General features: G+C 34.1%; 1 protein-coding gene across 4 annotated transcripts in view; it reads left to right on the forward strand.

The window, feature by feature from the left end:
• The window catches only part of LOC115440830 (Kv channel-interacting protein 4), a 224,145-nt gene that overhangs the window by 124,351 nt on the left and 73,482 nt on the right, over positions 1 to 26,312 (forward strand). The gene's annotated exons all lie outside the window — the stretch shown is intronic.

The following is a 26,312-nucleotide window of genomic DNA, read 5'->3' on the forward strand; positions in this document are numbered from 1 at the left end:
CCATCTTGGGAAAATTTTCCGCATAAAAGACCCACGGGAACGGCGGAACCGTGCATTCCTTAGGGATATCGTTGCTTATGTCTCCCGCCGACTCATAAACTAACATTACGCAAAAAAATATTACTGCGTAAAAGGAGGTTAAAATACAAACGCACTTTTGTACTTATTAGTAACAATTTTAAGTATGGTAATAAGATTGTCTAGTTTTCTTAATTTAAAATTATAATTTGGACAGTATTTACATTAAAACGTTCCATTAAAGTCTATGTACGCCACAATCACTGAGGCGTGTTACTTCGCTCACATCCGTCAAAGCAAAGATAATAAAATCTGAATAATGCATAACGAATTTTCAGGACCCGCCCCAACAACGTTTTTGCTCGCATTAATTTTTCCTTGCTAAAATTTTATTCAAATTCAGACAACTGAAGTAATATTTACACGTATCTATATTATTTTATGTTTCCGTGCCTTTCAACAAACTTTGCCATTAGAGTGATGGGTTTACTCTTTGTTAAACAACTCAGTGCCGTATTTTGGTTTTGGGATCTGTATCATACCTAAAACAAAATTACTTATTTAATAGAAGTTTATTAAGTTTCTATAAGGTATATTAACATATATTGAAAAGGAAAATTTTATGAAGGACAGTCACAAACCCAATAGACAATTAAGTACTATTTTAGCGTCACGATCCGTTAACGCTACGATATAATTCAACCCATCAGTAATGAAACATAGTCCAAATTAATAAATTACGACCTAAAGCGGGTATTATTACAGCTCAATTTCAAAAACAGGACAAATGCTCCGCCGAAATTCTAAGAGAAGGCAACGTTCAAATGCCACCCTAGCGCCATAAACTCTGATTCCGGCGCTGTGCAAGACGCGTTACATTTCTCCGAGTATTTGCAAAACGTCACTGCCTATAATGAAGGTGTCATTCAGGGGCTTACTAAAGCCATTGTATTTGTCGCGTCGACTTCAAAGGCCGCGTCACTCTCGAGCATCTCAGCGAGTGTTGTGTTTGCGGAAAATACCAATCATTTGTACAAGACATATTTAAGAAGCAACTGAAATGTTTATATAATAAGGCTGCATTTAGCAAATAATTAACTGAAAATTCTTTTAAGTATAGTTTACTGGTAACATAAATAAATTATTTTTTTAAATAACAATAGCCCAGAAAGATACGGCAGTGTTTTTTTGGTGTTAAGTAGACTTTTGATGTATTAATTGTTAGTTAAATTAAAAACGAAAGAATATGTCATGGAAAAATATATATTTGAAGGTATCGCATCAGAATTTCGAAATTATGTAAAGTGTATAAAGAAATTAAAAACTACACAGTGGCTATATCACAAACTTACTATTTACACTTGTTTATCAATCGACAACTCTCCAACGAATAATCCTAAATGTGTACACAAAAACAATATAAAATCGACTACCTATCACCGGAAACGGAGCAATTTTAATTAGGCACCGACTCCAAAATTGGTATCCAATATATACTTGTTATGTGAAATAATTTTTTGGTTTTGAGTGGTTTTTGAAGGCGGTTTAATTTTTTGTTAAAATTATTTTTATATATTCTAAAATTAATTAATTTGTTACATGTGCAAATATAATGTAAAAACATAATATTATTAAATATCATCCAAATAAATAAATCGGACGACACTAGTCAAATTCATAACCAAAATATTTTAAAAAATCAGCGTTGTTAAATAGCATCAAAATCATTACAAGTATATTAAGAAATCAACATGGTGAACGGAAAACACAACTCCTATCAATCGTAAAAGACGTCTATGTTCAACAGTTAATTTGAATATAAAAGTGACTTCATTATTTTAACTTAGAAACTAAATACAAATTCAGCTCAACCGTGAAATATAATATACCTCCAACTTCATTATTATCAACTTGGAAATTAATTACAAAAATATATATTTAGAAACATGCGCTGAACATTCGACCTTATTATAAATTTAATGGAGCATAATGTCCAACGTTCAACGAGATGTGAACGCCTCAATATATTTAGGGCTAAGTGCTTTGACTCTTTGACCGTCTGTCTCGTGTCGTATTGACCGATTCTAACAGATACCTCATCGGTTATACATTAAGGGCGTAGTATAACTAATATATTAGAATAGTGATAATTTGAATACAAGTTCTAAGTAAATAATAATGTTTGTAGAGATTAATAAATAAGATAAAGGTGGTATTTCCTAAAGTTCCATAGAGGCTGCTGAACTGTCTATAGACCTCCGTGTGATATACATATTATATTTACCTATTTAAAACCTAAAGTCTATTATTAACCGAAACATTTTATTTACAAAATCATTCACTCTTGCGAAAATCAAAGCTCTTAATTCAATTTATTTTTGGGGCTCTACACATAAAATAATCAATATTAAAAATAAGTGCAAATCTTACACTCGATGAAATAACATAGAAAATGCAGTTATAAACAAACGTACCGATGAAAGGAAACAAATACAAACACACGTATTAATTATAAAAAGGTGTTTACCGAAAGCTTTTAACAAACTTGGTTTATTTATGCAAATCCATTCCGTAATAACGATTCATTTGAAAGCGTTTCTAGCGAATCAGCCGAAAAAGACAAGCGTTGCCTTCACTCATTAATAAACGTCGAAATTTTACTAAAAGATTTCGATATCGTTGAATATCTGTAATCAGGGGGTGGGGCGTGGTCTTATTATCATGGCACTGTCTACGGAAGTTCACGGCATACTGTTTATAATTAGTCAAATTTGGTAAATTGCTCGGAATTGTTATTTTAGAACGAATTATTATTGAGGAAAACGTGAGGTTTTGTTGTACGTTTTTTAATTCAATATTAAGCGTATACGTACCTCAACTTGTACTCATTAAGCATTTGGAAAAGTCTATTCCTGACACCATAAAGTAATATGCGACATCATCAAAAGAACAAACTTAAACAATCCATAAAACAAATAAGACAATCATAAACGCACCCTCAAAGTTTCAAAATCAATTATTTCACTAAATTATGCTTTTATGAAAATAAATATTTTGCTTTCGTGTCGTGCAAAGGAGTTCAAACAACCAAGAACTACAAATACGGCGGGTTGTGATTTAGCAACCGGCTGAGTTTACTCGACAAATACTGGCGCCCACCGCGGTACTGCAAGCAATTCAATTATAAACACACTTACAGCTAAAATTACATAAATATTCATGTGCTTTGTCAAATTTCCAAGTAAACAGTCCGTACGTAAGACATTACATTATAATTGAAATGCAAAACTCATGGGAATAAAATATAATTTTCATTGCATCAGAATAAGTTCTGACCAAAATAACGTCAGCAATACATGATGTAAGTTGATAAAAGCAACTGATTCTGTTACCAATACCGGCTTGGATATTGTTAACATAACTAACCATGCTACATTGCCCTAAGAATGTTTTCTAACGCACAAGCTCGCTGAAACGGAAAACTTCTGACCCGAAAATAATTTGCAACACAACACGAAAACACAAAACTTTAAGGTCCCACTCAAGGTTCGGCATTCCTTCAAACTCAACGTAATCGTTTCGATCGTAAATACGCCGGACTTTTCCCCATTTCCCGGCAATACGATACGTAGAGCCTCCTTTATGCCCGTTCGGGGAAGCGTTTCCTGACCGCGATCTTTTCACTCTTAAGAGCAAACTTATCAAGAGGCTGATATATCGTACTGGGTATTGCCGAAACATACAAATGAATAAATATAAGGCAATAGACTTATGTTCTTGTAAATTATTGTTACTGCTTCGCTGTGGAAAGAGCAAAAAGAATATCAAATTGTCTAAGAGAAATACTACACTGTAAATATATTGGTAAAACTCGAAACATCTTTTGATGTTATGCAGTTTAAATTAGGATGTTGATGGTAGTCGAAATCTCCAAAATCAATCCAGCACTTTACGTGTCCGACGTGATATCTTTTAAGACTCTTTCCAGTTTCAAAGCGTCTAAATGGTAAACTACTTTTCCGATTCTGAAAACTTGCAGAATTAGAGCTGTATAAATAGGCAGGTATCTTTTTCTCCCGAAAAAGATACCTGCCTATTTAGCCTTGAGCTGCGAGAAAAAACCTAGTTAAAAAAAAAACAATCTATCACTTAACTCCACTATGAATATAATATTCATAAACCATTTACATTCAATTTACATTCTAAAACAAACACTATGAATTTCAATTTGTACACGTAATCAAGTTTTAATTGTCATGACAAAAAGTAATGTATGTTTGGTAAGTGAATTACTCTTATACAATTATTAATCATAGTACTGTCTAAACGCTCAGCTGTTAGACATTTATAATATATGTTTGACTTAGGATTGATATTATCGAAAAATAAATTAAAATCAATAATAACAAAACACGGTGATACCAAAGAAATGTATGAAAGCTAAATATATTTAACAAACATTATGTTTTATTGTGCTAGTTAAATTGCAGATTAGTATAATAAAACGCAAATAAAAGAGAGTTGAATAAGGAATGGCGGCTTAAATCAGTTGAGGTCGCCCTTGTAATTGCCTGTCTTTATGGGCGGGTAGGCACCGCATCAGAGCTGATTCCATACCACAAACCATTTACCAAATTGACCTCCACCACACCCGCCTACGTTCTATTTTTATATGAACTAACCTTTATCTTATAACAATAGCATCAAAACCGTCATTATTTTTTAAAATAATAACATAAAGCGTTTATGAAAGTCGGCCGCGCGAAACTCATTCATAAAAAACGTTATGCTAGCGGACGTACTAAAATCAGAGCATACACCCACTGCGCTGGCATCGTAACTGGTTTTTTTCTTAACAGTATTTATTATGAAACCGTCGTAAATTTCGCAACGTTGCAAAATTAAAATTCGCGAAATGCTTCAACTAGACTTCTTGCGGATTTAATCTGACGAGCGTTTTAAAAGCCGTTTCACCAAACAAACGCCTTGTTAGAGCAATTAAAACCACGCCTGTGCATAACGTGCTATGTTAGAGGACACTGGAGGCCAATTTTCGGACACCTAGCCCTTATTTTTCGCTTTGCGGCACCGGTCGACCGTCCATTTCAATTACGGATGAGTGAAACTTGACGTCAGGAATTTTAAGCTATTTTCGGCTTGACCGCTTTAGAAACCTTTAACGAGCCATTGATGCGACATAACATTGTTATACGGTGACTTCAAAAGTGCTTTGAACGTTGCAGCGCTAGGTACAACTTTTAGTAAATGGTGGATAATAGGTCGTGACGTGGGACTTGATATTATTGAATAGAAAATCTTTGAAACTGAAAAGAATCACTTCGGGTGATCGTAGAGAGTGGATTATATAATGAACCTTATGTTAAACATGGTTTCCTTTATCTTCCCCTAATAACCAAAGTCTCCAACGCAGTAATTCATCTAAAAATCTGCAGTTTGCAATAACATGACATTAAGGGAATAACCTCTAAAAAGCGGCGATAGCCCAGTTGGGTGTGGAACGGACTGCCAAGACGAATGTCCGCAGGTTCAAATCCCAAGGGCACACATCTCTGACTTTTCTAAAAATTCATGTGTGTATTCTTTGTGAATTTATCGTTCGCTTTAACGGTGAAGGAAAACATCGTGAGGAAACCTGCACATCTGAGAAGTTCTCTATAGGAATTTCGAAGGTGTGTGTGAAGTCTACCGATCCGCACTAGGCCAGCGTGGTGGACTAAGGCCTAATCCCTCTCAGCAGTAGAGGAGGCCCGTGCTCAGCAGTGGGCAAGTATATAATACAGGGCTGATATTATTATATTATTATAAGGGAATAGCTTCATAAGCAAGCTCGACAACAGTAATCAAACAAGATTAATATAGATCCCCTTTTTATTTCAAGCAACAAAATTTACTCAAAGTATAGAGTTTTTTCTCGTCTATTATCGTAAGATCTTTATAATTGTGTCGACTCATAAAAAGCGTCGGCGCTTCTCCGAGTTTGCTCGGAAATAATTGTCTGGCCTTACGCGCTGAAGGATTAACCTTTAGCGTGTATAGAAATAACAAATCAACGCGCCTCTGAGCCATCTCACGGACAGGGGAAAGCGCCTCCATTAATTTTCATCCGCTTTGTCTAAATCACTCCGAATTAGGGATTATTTACGGCATTATTGTTTGGAATGGATAACTCACGGGAATTCATCGGACTTATTCGTGCCTACAGTTATTTCTGTTGATATTTACGATATATGCACGATCTATCTAGCTTTGTTTTACGTAATATGAGTTTAAGTTTTATTAACGTCTTCGCCCGTATATTTTATTCGGGATGTATATTCCTCAGTTTTTATTTTTAAAAGGTCCCCTCTACACTTTACCAAGATAAAAGCAGAAACACTTAATTCGGAATAGCTTTCTGTGTGTCACCCGAATCTATTCAATGCAATGGCATAAAAGTCATGCGCTAAGGCGCATCCAAACGAACCTCTTCACAGTCATCCACTTTTAATATAAAGTATAATACCTAGGTAAGATATTGTATCAGAGGCTGGATTATTTTAATATTGCTTAATTATCTAAACGTATTAATACCAAATTTCTTAATGTTATTTCTTATTAAAGATTTTATTTTTATTAAATTTTAAACAAAAGAGAAACCGGGATTTATTTATGCAAAAGGTCTGTCATAAAATATTCCTCCTCATAGAAAAGCTTTGGCTTATTAAATAAGTATTTAGTTGAAATGACTAATTCTCAATCTATTAGTTATGTAACAAATGATTCAAATGTGTTTATTAATGTACGCGTATTAAATTGTTTTGGACTGGCTAGCTCGTTTCGAAATTTACATTCGTTTTTATTATTTCGTAATATTATTACTTTTTAAACAATATTGCTAACAGTGATTTGCATATTATGTAGTCTAACTACGTTTCTTATTAAGCATTCAAATTTCCAATAAGACCAATATCATACTAATTTGACCTTTATTCCATTACAATAGCTTCCACATGGCACGTTCAGCCGACGCTTGAATTCAAATATTCTCGTAACACAATCTAATCTTGTTCTCGATACTAAGCTATTTCTAAATTGAAATTAGTACAAGCCGAACGTCTTCGCTTCGGGGCATCGGGCATGTACGATCCAGATTATCTGATCGCTATTACTTCTGGTCTTATATTAAGTGAGAATAGAATAATATACTCACTCACATACGTTAAACACACATGTGAGTTATATTGTATTACATTAGTTGTGTATAATATTATCAAATTATGATGGTTATATAGTCCGACACAATAGTCGTGTAGTTTTCAACAATTAATTAGTGATCTCAAATTGACCAAACTCTATTTTAAGACAATTACACAGCCGATACATGGGAATGAAACTATTGTTCGGATTTTGTCGCGGTTTTAATATATGTTTTTTCTGACGTTTCATGGTCACAGGGGTGACTGAGGCGTTGGTCGTCTGAAAAGTCAAAGTTACAATATCTACCTAAGTTTCATTATAAAAAAATCCGAAAAATGTATTATTTCAATGTCTAACATTCGCGTAAACATAACAAATCATTACAACCGATACATATTGAACGTTACATTATTTATATCCGCCATCTTTTATTCAACTTCAGGTCTTATATACAAGATAACTAAAGTTCACCATTACGTAGTTCAAAACGTCTGTCAATAATAGAAAAGAATTTTCATATTAAACTCGGCGTTGAAGCACAATTCCGAGTTGAAGCATAGTTATTGCGTTTGAGCGGTGTCCTAGCTATATCTTGCTATATTCTGAAGTGCATACACAAGATGTTTGCTCCACGGCGCTGCGGACGTGATGATATTGACAGTAGACCATTTCTGACCCGCCATGCATACAAATGCGGTGCCGGCCCAGCTGCAGAAGCTGCGTCACGGAATGTCCATCAAATTCATTCATTAGGATTACGTGCAGTGTCAACAGTTCGACTATTGAAATACCGAAGCTTTGTAATGGTTCACAATCATTGTCATCTAGGGGCTGAGGTCGGTGCTCGTTTTATACTAGAAAGTTTCAATTTATGATTTCGCGGTCGGCTGACATTATCTCTTGGGGAATCTAGTCGTAACATGTTTTTCGGGCGGAGAACCTCGCAATTTAGAATCTAAAATTATTTATACTTGGTCTCTCGGTGTTACAAAAGTATGTAACATAATTAATGGTGTTTGTAACGATCGAATAAAATTATTTGGACGTATTTATATCAATGGATAGTGATTAGAAATGGCCTCCATGGCACATTAGTGTGAGCCTAGAAGTTGCAGTATCCATGCCCTAGCTGGAATTTCTATGCATGTGATGCACAAAGTTGGCTTCAGGCATAGGTATTTTATAAAAAATCTCTTCGTAGATTCAACTACCACCATACACAATTTATATATACGGAATAAGTACTACTTGACTTTCAGATATGATTACTTAATAATTATTTTTCGCCAACCCTATAAAGACGTAAAGTTCAACACATACACACAAAAATCACGTCTTTATTCCCAAAGGGGTAGGCAGAGGTGCAACCAGAATAACCATTTTTCGTCAAAAGTGTTCCATCCCATAATGAGATAACGGGCAAGCTTATCACCATATCGGGCTGAAATTCCGGAGTAACAGCGAGCAGAAAAACCCAAATATCATTTTGGCTGACCCAGGATTCTAACCTTCAGAGCAGTGATCGTGCCGTTCACGCAATACTACGCCACCATGACAGTCTAAAGTAATAAAGTTCATCGTTATATCAAATATATCACTCACCATCCGCGCGCAACGTGTCGCTCGGCGAATTCTCTTAAACTGCATTATAGGGGCGTCTCATGCGAAATTCAATAACCACACTCAACCGAAACTATGTCATCGAGCGATCTTCGAGTCTCCACTCGGAGACGCCGATCGACTGTATGAGATTGGTGAATAATTTAACGAGAGAATAGGTACAGCTCACGACATTCGCAGGCGTACTGTGGAGGATGTGCGTGATAAATGAATGGCACAAAACTTAATAATAAAAATTAAAAGGAATATAAATTATGTACGTTATTTTAGGCTTGTGTGTATTGTACGGCAGAAAGTATACCATCACGTGGTGGATCTCTCGTATGCAAGAGTTCGTCTGATTAAGTACGTCCACGGTGTTGTTTATTACTGTCGCGGAACAGCGTTGTGGGATCAATGTTCCGATTTAAAGGACATGTACCCAGTTTGATTACTGGGAATTATGAGCCTTAAAATCTTATGTTTTAGGGTGATAAAATTTCGTGTGATGTCATGTTTTTAAGCGCGCCTTACTTGCTTTATCATTTAATTGTATAAAAATATATTTTAATTTCTCTATGGACATATCAGATATAATTTATAGCTTTTATTGCGAAACCTTCTTACTTCAATTCACTAACCATAACAATAAAACAGAATGTCGCAATATACTTAGATGCATCGCAACTACAGGTTCTGTTACAGCAAAGCCGACAGAAAGCATCGGCTTTGAATGTCGCGTTCGAGGCATGTTTCGCGATCGGCTTTGACAAGCTTACCGTAATGTTTAATAGCACTATCGTTTTACTTCACATTATTTAGTTTGACGATGTCATAAAAATCTCGTAGATCTTCGTCTGTCCTATCCCATTTTATCAGATTAAATTTTTACTCTTTGATAATGATTCGTATTTTTCAAAAATAGGTAACATCATCGAATAACTATTTTAATTTTCTTAGAACAGTGTTTAATCTGGGAGGGTTTATTTTTACTAATATACACTTTTAACTAGATATAAATATTTAAATCGGAAATACTAAAAAATTATTTTGATTTAAAGCAATTTAAATTCTTTCAGTGGCAAAAATAATTTTATTAATTCACTCGATTGGCGTTTAAAAATATTCACCATAACACCTTCTTCACGTTACATAAATTTATACCTCTAGTATAGTTTAGTTTATGAACGTTACTAATTTTGGCCAGAGGACCACATTCTCGCTATACGAATAACTTCTCTGGCATTCGCGATTGTTTCCACAACTCGCAACTTTAATTTCAAGTTTATCCAATTAACAATGCAAGTACCAAACAAAATTGCCATTCAGACGCCGTCGCACAAACACTTTATTGTTTCTCTAAACAAGTGGAAACTGTGACACCGGTATTGCGAGTGTTTTGGGAATGTTCCCGTGACATTTGTTGTCCCCGTACAATTGGCGAGAAGTCAAAGTTTACAAATGGAATGGAAGCGATATCGGATACCTTAGCTTAGTATGTATGGAGAAATAATATGGTGAAGATTTGGTTTGGTTATTATTTGAATTTCCATTTGAATTTGGAATTCGTTTGCCCAATTCATTTTTTAAATTCCTTGGTATAGAAAATGATAACTGGCCAGTGTCATTTTACGAAAGTATTTACGATTTATAGCGTAATCAGGACAAAATAATCGCCATTTAATGGTAAAGTTGAAGCTAATTTCTAGTACTGGACTTAAAAAAAAACAAAAGTGGCACATCCAAGCAGGTGTTTCATTATCCTGGTCGGGCTCTACATAAATATAGATGAATTATATAACGATGTTTAACGAATTATCCCGATAAGCAGCCATTGTAGGTCAGAAGTCAGAACTAACCACTGTATTTTTAATGATGAAAACAAAAGTAAAACTATTTCTTTCTCATGTAGAATACTATCGTGTATGAGAGATTCCATAAACGCTTCAGTAAATTATAATTCAAAAATACCTTGAGGAATACCGTTATAAGCATTCATTTTAAATAACAAAATGTCAGAGTTGGAAGGGAATTTCTAATATCGTAACTGGAGGCAGGTGGGGCGACAATCTCGCGGTTCCCTGGCACGACTCCACTTCTTTATCGCTTTCACACCGTATTCGAATGTTCGTTTTTTAAAATTCACTTCGATAAATACCGTTAAGTATTGAAGTTTTTACTGGCCAGTATTATTTTACGAAGACTTAAGTATCTATTAGTTTTCAACCACATCGATTTAAATACTTCGTCTACTTTATAAAGTTGCTTCAGAATTTTGACTTTATAACGTTGAAAAGATATTATTTTCTTAATAGGTTATACTCGAACATATCGATCATAGAACATCGACATTATTATTTCTACAAAAAAAAAGAAAAAAAAAACATATTTAATTAATCAATGAATTTGTTTGTTTTGATTTTTAACAGAAAAAACAGGTTTATTCTTATAACTGTGTAATTCACAGATACATAACCGGAATTCAAATCCATTAATTAATTTCCGCATAAACTATTCTAAATGGAAAATTTCCTTTTCAATAATGAAAGGTTGCTTTGTTAAAGTTCCGCGCACATTTTATTCGCGTAAGCAACCAATTAATTCCAATCAACTAAGTCGACACGCAGACTCCGTCGACTTGATGCCGGTAAAAGCAACACCACTATATAATAAAGTACCAACAATATTCTGTTTCTAATCGACTATGGAGAAGGAAGGAAAGGTATTCTCGTACTTATTACTTATACGTATTTTTAGATACTTAATATTAATAATTATTTGATCATTGGGTCCCTCGCGCCTGTGTTTCAATTGTATGCTTTATAGATTATAACCGGGTCTCTTGCGCCCATATTTTTGTGAGATATAGAACTGAACGCCATAAAACTGAATGATACTAGTGTTTTAAAATTGTGTTCTAAAAATATTCGCTTCGTACAAATTAATCACTTGTTGACACAATCACAAGACAATCCATCAACCAATCCAGATTAAATACACAAGGAGTCAGTGCGAGCAAGCATAGTGAAAAAACAATAACACCGCACACACAACCGAAATAAATTGGAAGCGTTGTTTCGGCCGGCAGAGCGTTTTTCTAAACACGAACAAACTGCGGTTACAACATTATGCGGGACTTAAGAGATTCTCGTTTCATTGGCGACATTTAAATGAGCCCACGATGGCTCTATCAGCTTTTTACACGTCATCAGTTTTGGAGCAGAGCACCCTTCATTATCCCTTGAATGGAAATTTTCAGCGCGCATTGGTCCCCTCTCTATCCTCCTATATTTGTCGACAAAGCGTTTCGTTTCACTAAAAATATGCTGTCGTTGGTCCAACGCGTTAAGATTTATGTACTGCGATGGAGGTTTTATGTGTAAATCAGCTTAAAAATTGGGAGATGTTTTATCGGCCAGCACTTTCCTGATATGCGAAATTTAAATGACTTCAAGAATTCTATTATTCTACCTTCGTGATTTAATAACGACTGAATTAAGGAATGCTCACAGCACAATTTGCGCGGTGTCTTTTCAAGAGAATCCTTCGAAGTTAAATAATAAAATCTTCGTGGCCTATATTTACACTTTTTAAAACGTAATTTATTAGGCAATACAAAATATCGATTCAGGTATTTATGAAAATTTTATCAAAAGACAAAATAATTGAAAACGAATATGGGCTACCAAGTTGTAAAAGAAAACAATGAGAACAAAGCATATGTTATTTTAATTACCCCTTGTGTAATTAAAACTAACGTGTCCAAATAAAGAACGATATACTAATTAACGACTAAGTTAACAAGAAAGTGTTTGAAATTAATGATATCAGTTTTATTTCAATTTTAATTCAAAAGTGTAGAGTAGATGAATGTAATATTTATAGATGTGGATGAATTATAAAGTATTGTGTAACTAAAAGGTTATATACCTCATTGCCAATATTTTATCTTATAACTTTAATTGTTATCAGTGTTTTGTTGTTTTCCCCCATACGTCAAATAGATGCACAAATAAACATTTTCTTAAATTGCTTACTGAATGAATGAATGAACGAATGAAACACTTTATTTTATATATCAAATACAGAAAAAATTAATACAATTATTTCATCATATAAAAAAGTGCACCAATAGGCGGTCTTATCGCTAAAAAGCGATCTCTTCCAGACAACCTGATGAACACTAACTAAAAACGTTTTATATTTATTGGAATAATCTTAATAAAAAATTACATACTTTATGTTTAATTATATTCACGATTTAAAAAACGTTCTATCGCTAGTTTGTAGTCATTTCACAAAAAACGTTAAATTGCCATGTACAACTAGAACGTACAGACAACGGAGCCCAGTTGTTGCCAGCCTCTAATTGAGCAAAGACCAGATAATACTACAGCTGAACATTTGTTCCTTAATTCCTTCTGTTTTTACTTTTTTTACAATCGTCTTGAGTGCACTGAGAAGGGTTATTTTTATTGGGATCCAGGATTAGGGTCACTGCTCTTTCTGTATTTCTGTGCTATTTTCTTATTTAATACTTTTAGTTCAACTTTACGTTCGTTAACTAAAAGGTTTCTTAAATATACACAGTAAACTGACAACGAGACAATTTCATTCCAAGATGTCATTTTGACGTTAAAATAAGTTTTTTTATTGCTTTAATAACGAGAAGAGCTTGCCGTTCGCCTGTAAGCGATACAACCGCCCATAAACAGTAGAAACACCATTCAACACCTAGAATTACAAATATTGTTTGATATTTCACGGCGCTCGCCATCGTGAGACATAAATAATGACAAAATGCTTTTATACAAAGATGGTGTTGATGGCAAGCCGTATTTGTATGGTTAATTAATTACCATCACATTCGCTGTAAAATCTATTAAGCGAACACAAAGTGACCGCTACTTTTGTTCTCGACATTCCGACCTTATAAAGGTTAATGAGCGGCTACGAGCTCAGAAACTCTATCTACTTGTTAATAAATTACAAGGAAAAATAAATATACATCTAAAACAGGACTGACGCTTGATATATTAGGTTACGACCTAGAACTAAGCAGGTCACTTCACTAAGTAAATGGTAGTTGGAAATCTTGTAGTAATTCATAGTGTAAATAATTAAAAAGCAAATTAATTATTGTATTCTTTTATATTCTTTACACAAACGAAACTTACCGACTTATAACCTAAATATACGTGAGCAGAAAATCGGATACCGGGAAAAGAATATTGTAATAAATCTAAGACTAGAGTGGCAAGATTAAGTAGTCTAAGTTCTCAGACATGAAAAGGTGGGTATCAGTAATAATTCACGTCGGTAGCAGATCAATTATGCGAACGGTTATTGCCTTAAACTTTTTCTGGATATGAAAACCACACTCACATCACGCATTTATCCCCGAAGGGGTATGCAGAGTCGCAACCAGGGCACTCGCTAAGTGTGTTCCATCCCATGATGTGATAGGAGGCGAGCCTATTGCCAATCGGGCACGAATCCCAGATTCCGGGCTGATACTAAGCAGAAAAACCCAAATATCACTTTGCCCGACCCGGGATTCGAACCCAGGACCTCAAAGCGCTGCCGTAACGTGTATGCAATACAACTACGCCACCAAGGCATTCAGACATATGCAAACCAGCGTATAAGAATCCACACCTGTGTCTTAGAACAAATGCACTATAAAACAGAATACAAGTGCTCTCATAATTTTTCAAGGTTATTAAGATACCTTAATTTTATACGAAATCTTTATGTGACGATTAACAAATTCCAATCCAAGACATCCCGATTATGTTTTCGTATCAGATTCATCAAAAAATTTTATACCTCATGGGACAATACAAGCCTGGACCACTCAATCTTATTCCTTCTTTGTCATTGTCAGATCAATAACAGAACTTCACGAACATAAATTATTTGGCTGTAATATAAATAGAATAAAAAAGCTTTATTTTTCCTTATCCTTAATTTGCAATTCAAATATTGTTAGTAGGCGATTGATTCATTTTCTAGATAGTACAGGTTAGTTCGTTTGGATATAGACCACTCCTCGGGAAAAGGCCTCCAATAGGTTTTTCCTTTCTGACTTTGTCAATAGTTAACCAATTACTCTTTTTGTTGCTTCTATTACATACAAATATATTTTTGTCCCCCGTAAATGATAGCAACCCTACAATGTAGACAGATAGTTTATGTGAACCATTCACTTTCATACGGGTGTTATCTTCCAATGTGAAATATTATGTGATGATGCGTTTATACAACAGTTTAGTGAAATTGCGAGATAAGCTGCTTTTTGTACGAATACACCTTTCTATTCCTGTGCAGAACAGAGATTTTGTGGAGCTGTAATAAATTTTATTTTTTGCAGCTATTAAGAGTACACCTCTATGTAGATATTATTGTGATGAAAGGTGAACCCGCGCGACTTGCAACGATAGCCTAGTTGGATGTGGAACGGACTGCCGAGACGAATGTCTGCAGGTTCAAATCCCAAGGGCACACAACTCTGACCTTTCTAAAAAAAATATGTGTGTATTCTTTGTGAATTATCGCTTGTTTTAACGGTGAAGGAAAACATCGTGAGGAAACCTGCGTACCTAGGAAGTTCTCTATAGGAATTTCGAGGATGTGTGCAGTCTACCTATCTGCACTATGCCAGCTTGGTGGACTAAAGCCTAATCCCCTCTGTAGTTAAGGAGGCCCGTGCCCAACAGTGGGCCAGTATATAATACAGGGCTGATATTATTATTATTATAAGGTGAACACAATAAGAAAAAAGGGTGTTACAATGTCGAAGTCGATTGACGTTGTGTCCCTTGACGACCACCGAATTATGATACATTGTACACTCCAGCGCATCAACCGCCTCTAACTACACATTGTAGCGACACACCAGCCGACCCAAAAGGCGAGTCGTAATGGTTTACTATGAGCAATCGGATTTTTTATCATTTTGCGTGTTCGCTATGCAGTCTGATATGAAATATTTTCATAATACCCGGTGTCATTATTCAGGATTTTATAAAATAAAATACGAAATAATGTCTGAACCGAGTACGCCAACAGCGTGTAGTGTAAGCAAGCACTAATAAAATTCTATTATCTGGCGCAAACAAGCCGTACGTTGGCCGAGCTTTGTTGTCCCTTATAAAACTCTAACATTAGCGGCTATTTTCTAATTTCAACGTACTAGCATGACTTCGGTGCAATAAAGCCCGATACTAAACTACGACGGAATTTACAATGTTGCAGCTAACGTTGTCTTTAGTTGCAAACTTATATCTTACGTACATAATGTTTTAGATCTAATTTTCTTTGAAAATATTATTTGTCATTTGCAGTCTCGCTTACAATGTTTGTCAAGATATAAGATAGCTTCCGTGATATTGTCTACGCTTCTTTATAAAAATTGTATAATCGAATAAATAAAATATGTTAATTAGTTAAAGCAAACTCATTGATGTTTATTCTGAGTACAAATATACTTAAATAAACTAAAATAATAAATACCTTACGTTTTGATATTGGTAAATTATTTACCTCAAAATAATGCAATACATTTTGTCTCTTATTTGAATTAACACAGTTAAGTATCCAAGTTTACAAATGAACAAATCGTATCAAACAATTATCTATTCCATCGACCCTTAGTTCTCATTTGTCATAAAAACAAGGTTTAATACCACTTCCGCAGTCCGATATCAGCCCATCTAACCCGAAACTTTGTCTTAGCAACCCATTGTATTAACTCCAATACACGAATACACACTTTATTGTTCCCAAATTGAGATTATTAAATGCACGTTTTCGTAGGTTTTGCATGGGTCTATTTGGGACGATTTCATCATTGCTTTAAACGTTGTATTTGAAACTTTATTTCAATGATGAAATACTGAGGAATCTTTCTATGTTTACTAAACGCGTATTTGGCGAAGTATATCCATAATGAGGTTTATGTATAAAGAAAACAGCAGGTTAATGAGTAAGGTCGACCAACAGGATGGCCTATATAAAGTAATGTATAAATATTAAAATGAAATGGCAGACCTCGATATACCTGCAAAAAAACTAAAGAGGAGTAATTTTTTTATTATTTTCTGCCTGTCAATTCTTGTTTGTTAGCGCGTCACATCTTCAAAACTACGACATCCATATACTAATGTCGGAGAAAGCATATCGTAATGTTCAGATTTAATTTGAAAATCTAGTAAAAATTCCTCTACGCAGACTGAGCTGTAGAGCAAAAGCTAGAACTAAATAAGTCTCTAGGAAGCTATTATCCCCATTCCTGTCAGTCGACTTTTCCTTGTCGCAAAGGTGGACAACGCACGCGCGGTTCCTGTAGTATGGGTACGCATGAATGTAATCACTTCCCATCAGGAGACCCACTTTCCCATCTGTACCCTTTGTGCAAAAAAAGCGTTTTACAAAATATTCCAATACAAAAATTTGTCACTGTTGAAATTCTTTTGAACACTGGTGTACTACAGTGGCGAAGCGTCAATAACCGATTCCTACCGGCTTCCCTTTTAGGTTTATTTACGTTTCTCTTAGTTTTTGTTTCCTGTTAAATTGGCCGCGATATGTTAACTAAGGCAATTTCATTATGACTCGACTTACCTTTTGATTTTCATCCCACGCTACTGGTGTACTGTAAGTGATATTTTAGATTTAAAAAACTTATGTATAAATAGTTATAAGTTACGTATATCTAAACTAATCTTACTACATTAGAGGTATAATAATAGCACTAAAGTAACATAATAACAGTAACTATGATATAATAGTCCCCGAGCCTACGATATGATATCGCAGAATCAGCAGCATAACTCTTTGCCCGTGCACACTCATCAATCTTTTAGTTTAAGATCGGCTCGCTCCTAACTTCTTTTGATTTTACCCTCCGATATAACTTTTCAACGTCTCTTGAACTTAGTGTCTACTCAACAATTTTTAAGTAACCTAATTTTTGTTTAAGTTCTTTTTGAGTTTTTTAATTTGATTTTGAGTTATAAGTTGCATTAAATCTTTAAATATAGGATGAGGGGTGTGACAGCTGTCTAGGTTGGGAGCATGTTAAAATAGATGATTACTATCAATTATTGTCACAATTTTTATTCGTTTCAATTCGTTTTTTAGGCTGTACACAACAATTTAAAATAATAATTTCTACAATTTTTTTTTTTTTGCTAAATCGATAACTTATTATTGGTAGTAAGGAGCATTACTATTACATACAGCTGCATCAATAAAGCAGGATATTCTTTCATATACAATGTACTATACTGAGCAATGAACCGTCCAAAATACAAAGCGGTAAAGACGTAATTTCAATGGCCGCTCACAGGGCTCGATAAAAGTTTTACATAGTGAATGATTATTTCCATTTCAAGGTATAGTTGTTTATTATAATGGCCTATTATAATTGGCAGATCAAAATCTGTCAAAAGTTTAGGCATCGCGCACACTCTCAACTTCTACCAAAACGTACTACCATGAAACTGAATATTACTAAAGTTGCTAAATCCGCAGTCAGATATATAATATTATCAACATAATATTATAACGGTGCAGTATATCGGAAACAACTCATCAACATCTGCGTTATGCCTTATAACATAAAAAGAAAGCTGCTTTATTGCATTCCACATTAATATCGCATTAAACAGAATCCCACTTCGGTTGTAAAAGAAGAAAGATGAGCTTAGAGTGAAACGAAAATGTGATAAGTCACTGGGGCCACAAAGGATCTCACAAACGAAAGAACTTTATAACGTTTCGCTTTAATCCGTTTTGAGTAACAGCGCAGTTGCTCCCTATTTATAGACTTGAGCATTGCAATATAAAAGTAAACATGGAGATATCATTTTTCATAAGAGCTTAATAAATATTTTACGAGGATTGTGTGGATTATTTGTTTTTTGAGCTTGCAACCGTGAGGTTTAGACCTGAGTTGTTTTCAGTAAAGAAATATGTAAATGAAGTCGTTTTTACCTAACCAATATAGGCTTACATTTACAAGCTGATGTTATACTTAATTACAACCGTAAACGGACCATATTAAGAAAGTTTTTCGTTTCTTAATAATTTTGGAAATGTGGCCCATATAATAATTGTATTTATTTATTTATTTATTTATTTATTTAACACAAAACAGGTTACAACTAAAAATACACCAATTATTGATTACAAAATATGCTTACTTCTATGTATTGCTAGAACATAATTACTCTAGCTTGTAAATAAAATTTCATTAAAATTTTATTAAAATTCTTAGCAAAAAAAATATATAATATTTCAAAATAATTTTTAACAAACCCAACTTCTTAAAAAAATGACACAATCATAAGTTTTAAAGACTTATGACGTTTATCAGTGGTTTACTCGTTTTATGAATCTTATATTGTATTAAATAGTATTTATTTCCAAAACACGCAAAGCTTCGTCCAAATTTATATATTTTGTACGAATAATTCAGTACAACGGTGGCGCACCACTGTCAACCGTGATGACCCGGATTCGATATTCAGGTCGGATAAACCTTTGTCTGGATTATTCGATTCAAAAAACATAATCCTTGGGATTTGCAGATGAAATTTTTTTTTAATGCACGCGTTGCCAAACTATAAGTTATTATGAATGATTTTTGGACTTTGTTTATTATGATCTATAGATAATTTTGATATCCTTGCCCGACGCGAGATCGCCCTTAGGGTAAGTCAAGAGCAAAACATTTCTATTATAGAGAGCTCGAAGCAGGCCGGCATAATTGTGGCAACTGGCGAGAAGTCAACAATCTCTATCTGGACACTATTCTTTTTACCATTGGGTACAGTGGCGTCATTTTGTTATGCCCATATAAAAAATGTCAGGGTATGAAGTATCATTCGCCATTCGATAATATTGCAATATTCAGACCCTGTATGCAATTCCTAAATTTTCTATAGGCGATTTATTTCACATAATAATACGAGGTGTGTTCAAAAAGTATCGCGAATTTTGAATGCTTGTCATTGTTCTAAGTAGATATGTCTCTCACTTATGCTGACAAGTTCAGCCATTTTGAATGTTCAATTAATTGTTGCTTTGCTTGCACGTGTTTTGGTTCGTCTTCGATTTTAACCTATTTAAAATGGAACAAAGAACCTGTATCAAATTTTGTGTGAAAAACGAAATTAAGTGCGTGGATGCATTCCGAATGTTGACTGTGGCATACGGAGAAGCTTTTGGACAAAAGCAACGTTTATCCGTGGTTTTCAGAAGGCCGAGAAGATGTGAACGACGAAGAGCGTGCCGGACGCCCGAGCACTTCAACAACAGACGAAAAAATTGATGAAGTGAAGAAAATGGTATTGGCCAATCGTCAAATCACCATTAGAGAAATTGCCGAGGACCTAGGCATATCGATTGGCTCGTGCCATTCGATTTTAATCGCTAATTTGGGCATGAGATGGGTCGCCGCAAAATTCGTACCAAAATTGCTCAATTTCGATAACGCCCCTGCTCAGACATCGCTGCTTGTACGCCACTTCTTGGCCAAAAACAACACACTAATGATACCGCAGCCAACCTGTGACTTTTCTTGTTCCCGAAACTGAAGAGGCCCATGAAAGGACGACGCTATGCCACGATTGACGAGATAAAGACGGCATCGAAGGAGGAGCTGAACAAGATACAAAAAAATGATTTTTTGAAGTGCTTCGAAGATTGGAAAAAACGTTGGCACAAGTGTATAATTTTCCCAGGAGGATTACTTTGAAGGGGACAAAATAGATATTCACGAATAAATAAATAAATTTTGAAAATACACAAAATTCGCGATACTTTTGAACACACTACGTACATGGTTAGCTGATCAGGTATTTTTTCGCTATTGATATTAACAAACTACTCTTTTATTATACGAATAGGTATACTAAGCTCTAATTAAAATTATAGTAAGTATAGTAATTTTATAAACAAAGTTTGAATTCCGTGAAGTTTTGCGAGCACCTTTAACCTTTAGAATTATTCCATACACCGCACACCTGTCGGAATGACTGCCGGCGTAGTCTCTTCGCGCTCTACAAAATAAAGAGCCTGAAAATCGGGCTAAAAGGGTGCACTGCGCCTCTCTGCACTTTCATTGGCTTGCGTGTTGAAGTTTTTTAAGATATTGACCTTGTTTTGAATTATCCTAGTGTGATTTAACCCATTTATCATCGGAAAGTTAGCCGGCTAACATGACAGCTTAATCCATTATTTACTTAATCCATTTACATAAATGGATTAAGTATATTAAACATTACCCTAACTAACTTTATCTGGATTAAACTAAGTCTCCGCGCAAACGCTGTTATTTGGTATCAAAACCCTGCATTATGGTGAAACTGACAGTCATCCAAGTTGCTATAAACCTACTATCAGCATTTGCGCGACACCTAAAATATGTCTACATTATTTTCATCTATATACACGACCGTGTAATGTGTATGATATAAACGTGATATCAAAATCCAAACGAATTTAAATGGGATAAACCAAATACAAATTAACTGCCATTGTTCAGAGCGGCAGCAGATGTTTTTAATTACCCTGGAAAAATTGTAAAGGGCCATCGATACGCACTTCAAAAGTATAATGCGGTTATACGCACCTACCAGAGATTAATGAACCGAGTGGTGTGTATGTGATTTTAGAGATGACCGCACGTCGATAAATTGCTTACACTAAATTTATTTCGCTAAATAAATTGAGCCTTATTTCTGCTAGGTTTTGTTCGTGGGTGCCTTGGCGTTCTTTTATATGATATGGTAATGGCATTTATATTTTACAGTCACTATAACTGAAATATAACGTCGCCTAAAGAACGCGAGATCGCGGATTCTTTGACGCGTGAAAAATACCTAACAAATTTTATTCTAATGCCTGCCAGTCGTCAGACATTTCTACCAAAATCACATTGTCTGATAGGGCTGGTATTTTGGACCGATTTCATTACGAAATAGCAAATTAATACTTTTTCAATATCTTCTGTTCTAACATCCACGTCACCGATGATTTCCGAATCGATCATCTCTTCTGATCTATTGATTCGCAACCCAACACCGACGTTACGTCGCCATGATTGATTGCACGAGTCATCATTTCTTATTTCATTGTTATATCGTAATATTTCACTGTTGGCCTGAAACGCAGACTGTATGTGTGGTTGAGAAGTCGTACATAATTACGTGCTTACTTACTATATATACATTAGTCATTTTCAATGTTTTGCCTTGCTTTTCTCTTGTGTTAATGCTCAACATAACAGCCCAAAATACTTTATCATAAACGTATATGATGTTTATTAATAAGGATTACTTTAGGCTTTTAATTATCTCGTGGATGTTTATGAAATTAAGTATATTTTTATATTTGTTAAGGAATGAGATCTTAATATTAAACGCTAAGTCTTTGTAAGTTGTGTTTCGAAATTCTTTTTCATTTTTCTTTATGGGTAACTATAATTTCGATACTCGTTCTAAATGTACGCGCAATAAACTTATAATTAATTTATTCTTGTACCTTTTTGCAGTGTATACATTCCTTAGCAAAATTACCCTGGTCAGACATGTATCTCTAATTTATTACAATAATTTGACATATTTGGTCATTTTTCATGAAACTTTTGATAAAGTTTATACATTTGTACTATATTATTATCGCTTCTATTGTGTACTCCATTTTGATACCTCCACAAGTAATATTTTTTTTCAATTTACCTTGTCCGCAAGACTTTATCAGTAAATTAGTTATCAAGACAGGTCGACATGGCAATCAAAAAACATTCGCCTAATGGAACTTTATCATCCATATTAATAATGACACTAACGAACCCTAAAAATGCCAAACGCCATTAACAAACTTATATATTAGACACTCAAAAAATGCATTAAAAAAATATTAAACATTAAATTTGAAACGCAGACTGTATTTGTGCTAAAATGAATATTAGGAGCAATATATTCAAATAATAAAATAGTTATGCCATCTATAATCATAAAACATTTTATGCGGCAAATTTTTTACGTCGTGAAAGGTAAGCTTCGACACTTAAAGGCACTATTTATATTCATATTTTATGGAGTTTATATGACGCTCCGTATCGTAGCATAGTACGTTTGACTTATTCGTATGTAAAGTAAGCTCAGTGAGCCAACATTTTAACCCAACTGCATTTTCTCCACGTAATATAATCCCCACATTACTAACTAATTACTATATTCCCCAGGTCTCACAGCGCAGTCCGAAAGTAAGCTCCAGTTTGGAATAAGCATGTTCTTAGATTTTCAATTGCCATATTTATCACCTAGTTGCATTGGTCACGGTGAATTCTGATTCCATTTAGCGGTCAACTTTCACACTTACTCTTAGTAGTTTTTATTTCTTCAAATACATAACAAACATTTTGTTGAACCTACTTTGATGAAGATTCCTACAATCTTACTTATCAATTTGTAAGCTTAAAAGGTTGGCAATAAATATTTACTTCCTCATTTATACTAACAGCACGATCCTTTGTGTTTCATTCCATCGATAAATGATAAACCACAAAATTCAATGGTAAAATTGTAAATTTCAATTATTGTAAGCCTGTTCTAACAGCAATTACGGTTTGATTCGAAAAAAATATTTACCAACTAAGCTCAACCTGAAACATAATTACATTAGAAAACTCTCCCAACCCTTTTATTCAAATTCCTGTAATATCGGGGATAATTTTTATTGCCAATCGATAAGTTTATTTCACTAGGAACATATTACCAAGTTTTCAAAACTATCAACATAAACATTTACTTGCAAATCGATACAAGCCTGGTTCTTTACTTCAATCCACAGGTTACAACGATTGTATCGACAAGCAACTAAGTGTAATTTAGTTTATCGATTTTTTTTCTCAAATAAAACTAAACAAATCTAGAGCATGACGTAGTTCGATCTGTTAACAACCCACAATATTGTAAAGATGTAAACAGTAATTAATCTGTGTGGAAATAATCCACGCGCACTCGTACTAATGGCATTCTGTTGGAATGTTATATAAATTTAGAGAAAATAAGAATGTTTATTCCGTAACATTACTTCTTCTAATTCGCACATCGCAAATTTTTCTTTCACCGTACCCTGCCACTTCACTTTTAAGACTTTAATGTTTTATTACTCTAATTAATTTTATTTTCTTCGATTTGCGCAGTAATTTCATATTTTTTCGGATAATTTTAAATTGTATTCTACGTAAATAATTTATTTTATTAAAGTAACTAATATTATATATTCCCTCTCAGTAGTAGAGGAGGCCCGTGCTCAGCAGTGGGCAAGTATATAATACAGGGCTGATATTATTATTATTATTAACTAATATTAATTTATTTTTCTATACTATCGATTATAATTCATATATGTATGTTAAATTTATTCATATTAATTAGATTTTTTAATACATTTAAGTATTTAATTTCTGTCATGACACCAGACTTTCCAACATCAATAACAATTTCTGCACAGACGACTTACTGCACATGGAAATATATCTTTGCAATGTACACAGTTTGTTAATGATTAGCCAAAATTATCCATTAGTACAATTGGTAGTGGTTAGGTAGTGGTAGTGATTAATATGTTTATAAAATTCATATGATTTACACAAACTAGTTGTGGTAAGTAAAATTTAATTGCGTTAATATTTATTTAAAAATTTATATAGTTTTAAAAAATACTTGAACTATGTAAATATTGTATAAACGGTTTTAAATCTTCTTCCGTAAGATTTCAACGGGTAAAATCTAAAAATCAGGTGCATTTGTCTCCAGAGAAAAACTAGTATTTTGAAAAAAAATGTAGTTTACTCACATTGATGTCACTTGCACAGATGGAAATTCGCAGTAAAACCCGAATCGGGATTCAAAAATCCACAATTCATTTCTGAGAATTGTGCCATTTAGTGAAAAGGATGGTGCGGCTTCTAGGCACTTCTGTACTGTCTATCATATTAGATGATGCAATTTTGTGGAGAATTTACTTTAGTAACTAAAGCTATTTCAACGTCTAAGTAATATTAATAAACGTTTACCCTCAAAATATCGTAGACCACCACCACAGGGTCACAATTAATGTCATGGAAAGCTATTATATTCTATAGGTAGACCAAGTGCTATACAGAGTAATTTTGAAATTCCGTTACTAAATTAAACCACATACTAATCTTTATCTCTTGCTAACATTATAACAAAAATCATCCATGAATAACTATTGTTCACCAAAAAATCCTGGTTTTAGTTTTCTGATATTTTTAATTATTTTATAGATGTGGTTTCATTTAGTAATGCAATGTCAAAATAATATGTATAAAATTGCTCATTCTTGTCAACATTCGCCTAATAGGCAAAAATCTAATTGTGTGTATGGCGCAAGCTATAAAATACCAATATCGTAAATTTTACGATCTTTTAGTACATTCTTTTACGCGTTTATATAGCTTTTACATAAAGATATGTGTAAGTATTAAATATTATTTTATGAGCACTTAAAAACTCCAAAAAAACACGGCCGTCTTGTTTTTATTTAGCGTAAAATTCAAAAAGTTAGCTCATAAGCATGGCGTAACATCGAACGTCGTTTCCTAAACTCAGGGAAATTGTAAAGAGCAGTTACAAGTAATGGATTCAAATTTCGTCGTAGACAAATTAAACTTGGCAAGTTTTATTGAATTACATTGTGTTGGAATGGACCATACCTCGCTTTGATCACGATTCGCTCCGGTTTTATTACTTAAACGGATGATCGGAGTTAAGTTACTTCGACTAAGGGCGTGGAACCTGTTTCTGGATGTAATATAGCTTCTAATGGCTGTAATGGAACAATTTGTACAGTCTGACTGTCGTGAACTAAGATTCCTTTGTCTTTTGTTAAACTCTTTCACAGTGACGTCATTTAGTTGTAACAAATTGAGTGCTGTTGAATGTTTTTGATTTCGCTAAATAACATAAAAAGCAGATGTGTTCAAACATTTCAAAGCAATATACATTTCCATTATGTCAACCAAATAAAACATGAAAATATATTTTCATTCGTAACTGTGATCATAAAAAAGTTGGACATCCAAAACCAAATACATTTTATTAAGTCATCTCATGATTGTTCGCGAAACTTCCAAAGCTCGCGACATACTGTTGGCGGAATAGGAATAATTTAGACTCAAATAACTTATTTGAAAGTAAATGACAGGCTTGTGTCTCAGAAGCAATTCTTCATTCCTACTGGGCTTTGTTATTTGTTGAAATGCGAATTGTACCGAGCGTTTCGCATTTTTACTGCGGAAAAAAACTTTCATTGAGTGCCTTTATCTTTTCAGGAACGTTGAAGCGACGAGGCTTATAAGTCTTACAGTGAAATGTTCGCGACGACAGATTATTAAACAAATCCCGTTTGCATGTCGTACTTGGTTGCAAATTTTGCTGCAAAATATTAGCGTT

Source organism: Manduca sexta, chromosome 19 (assembly GCF_014839805.1).
Source record: "Manduca sexta isolate Smith_Timp_Sample1 chromosome 19, JHU_Msex_v1.0, whole genome shotgun sequence".
In the NCBI taxonomy this organism is placed as follows: domain Eukaryota; kingdom Metazoa; phylum Arthropoda; class Insecta; order Lepidoptera; family Sphingidae; genus Manduca; species Manduca sexta.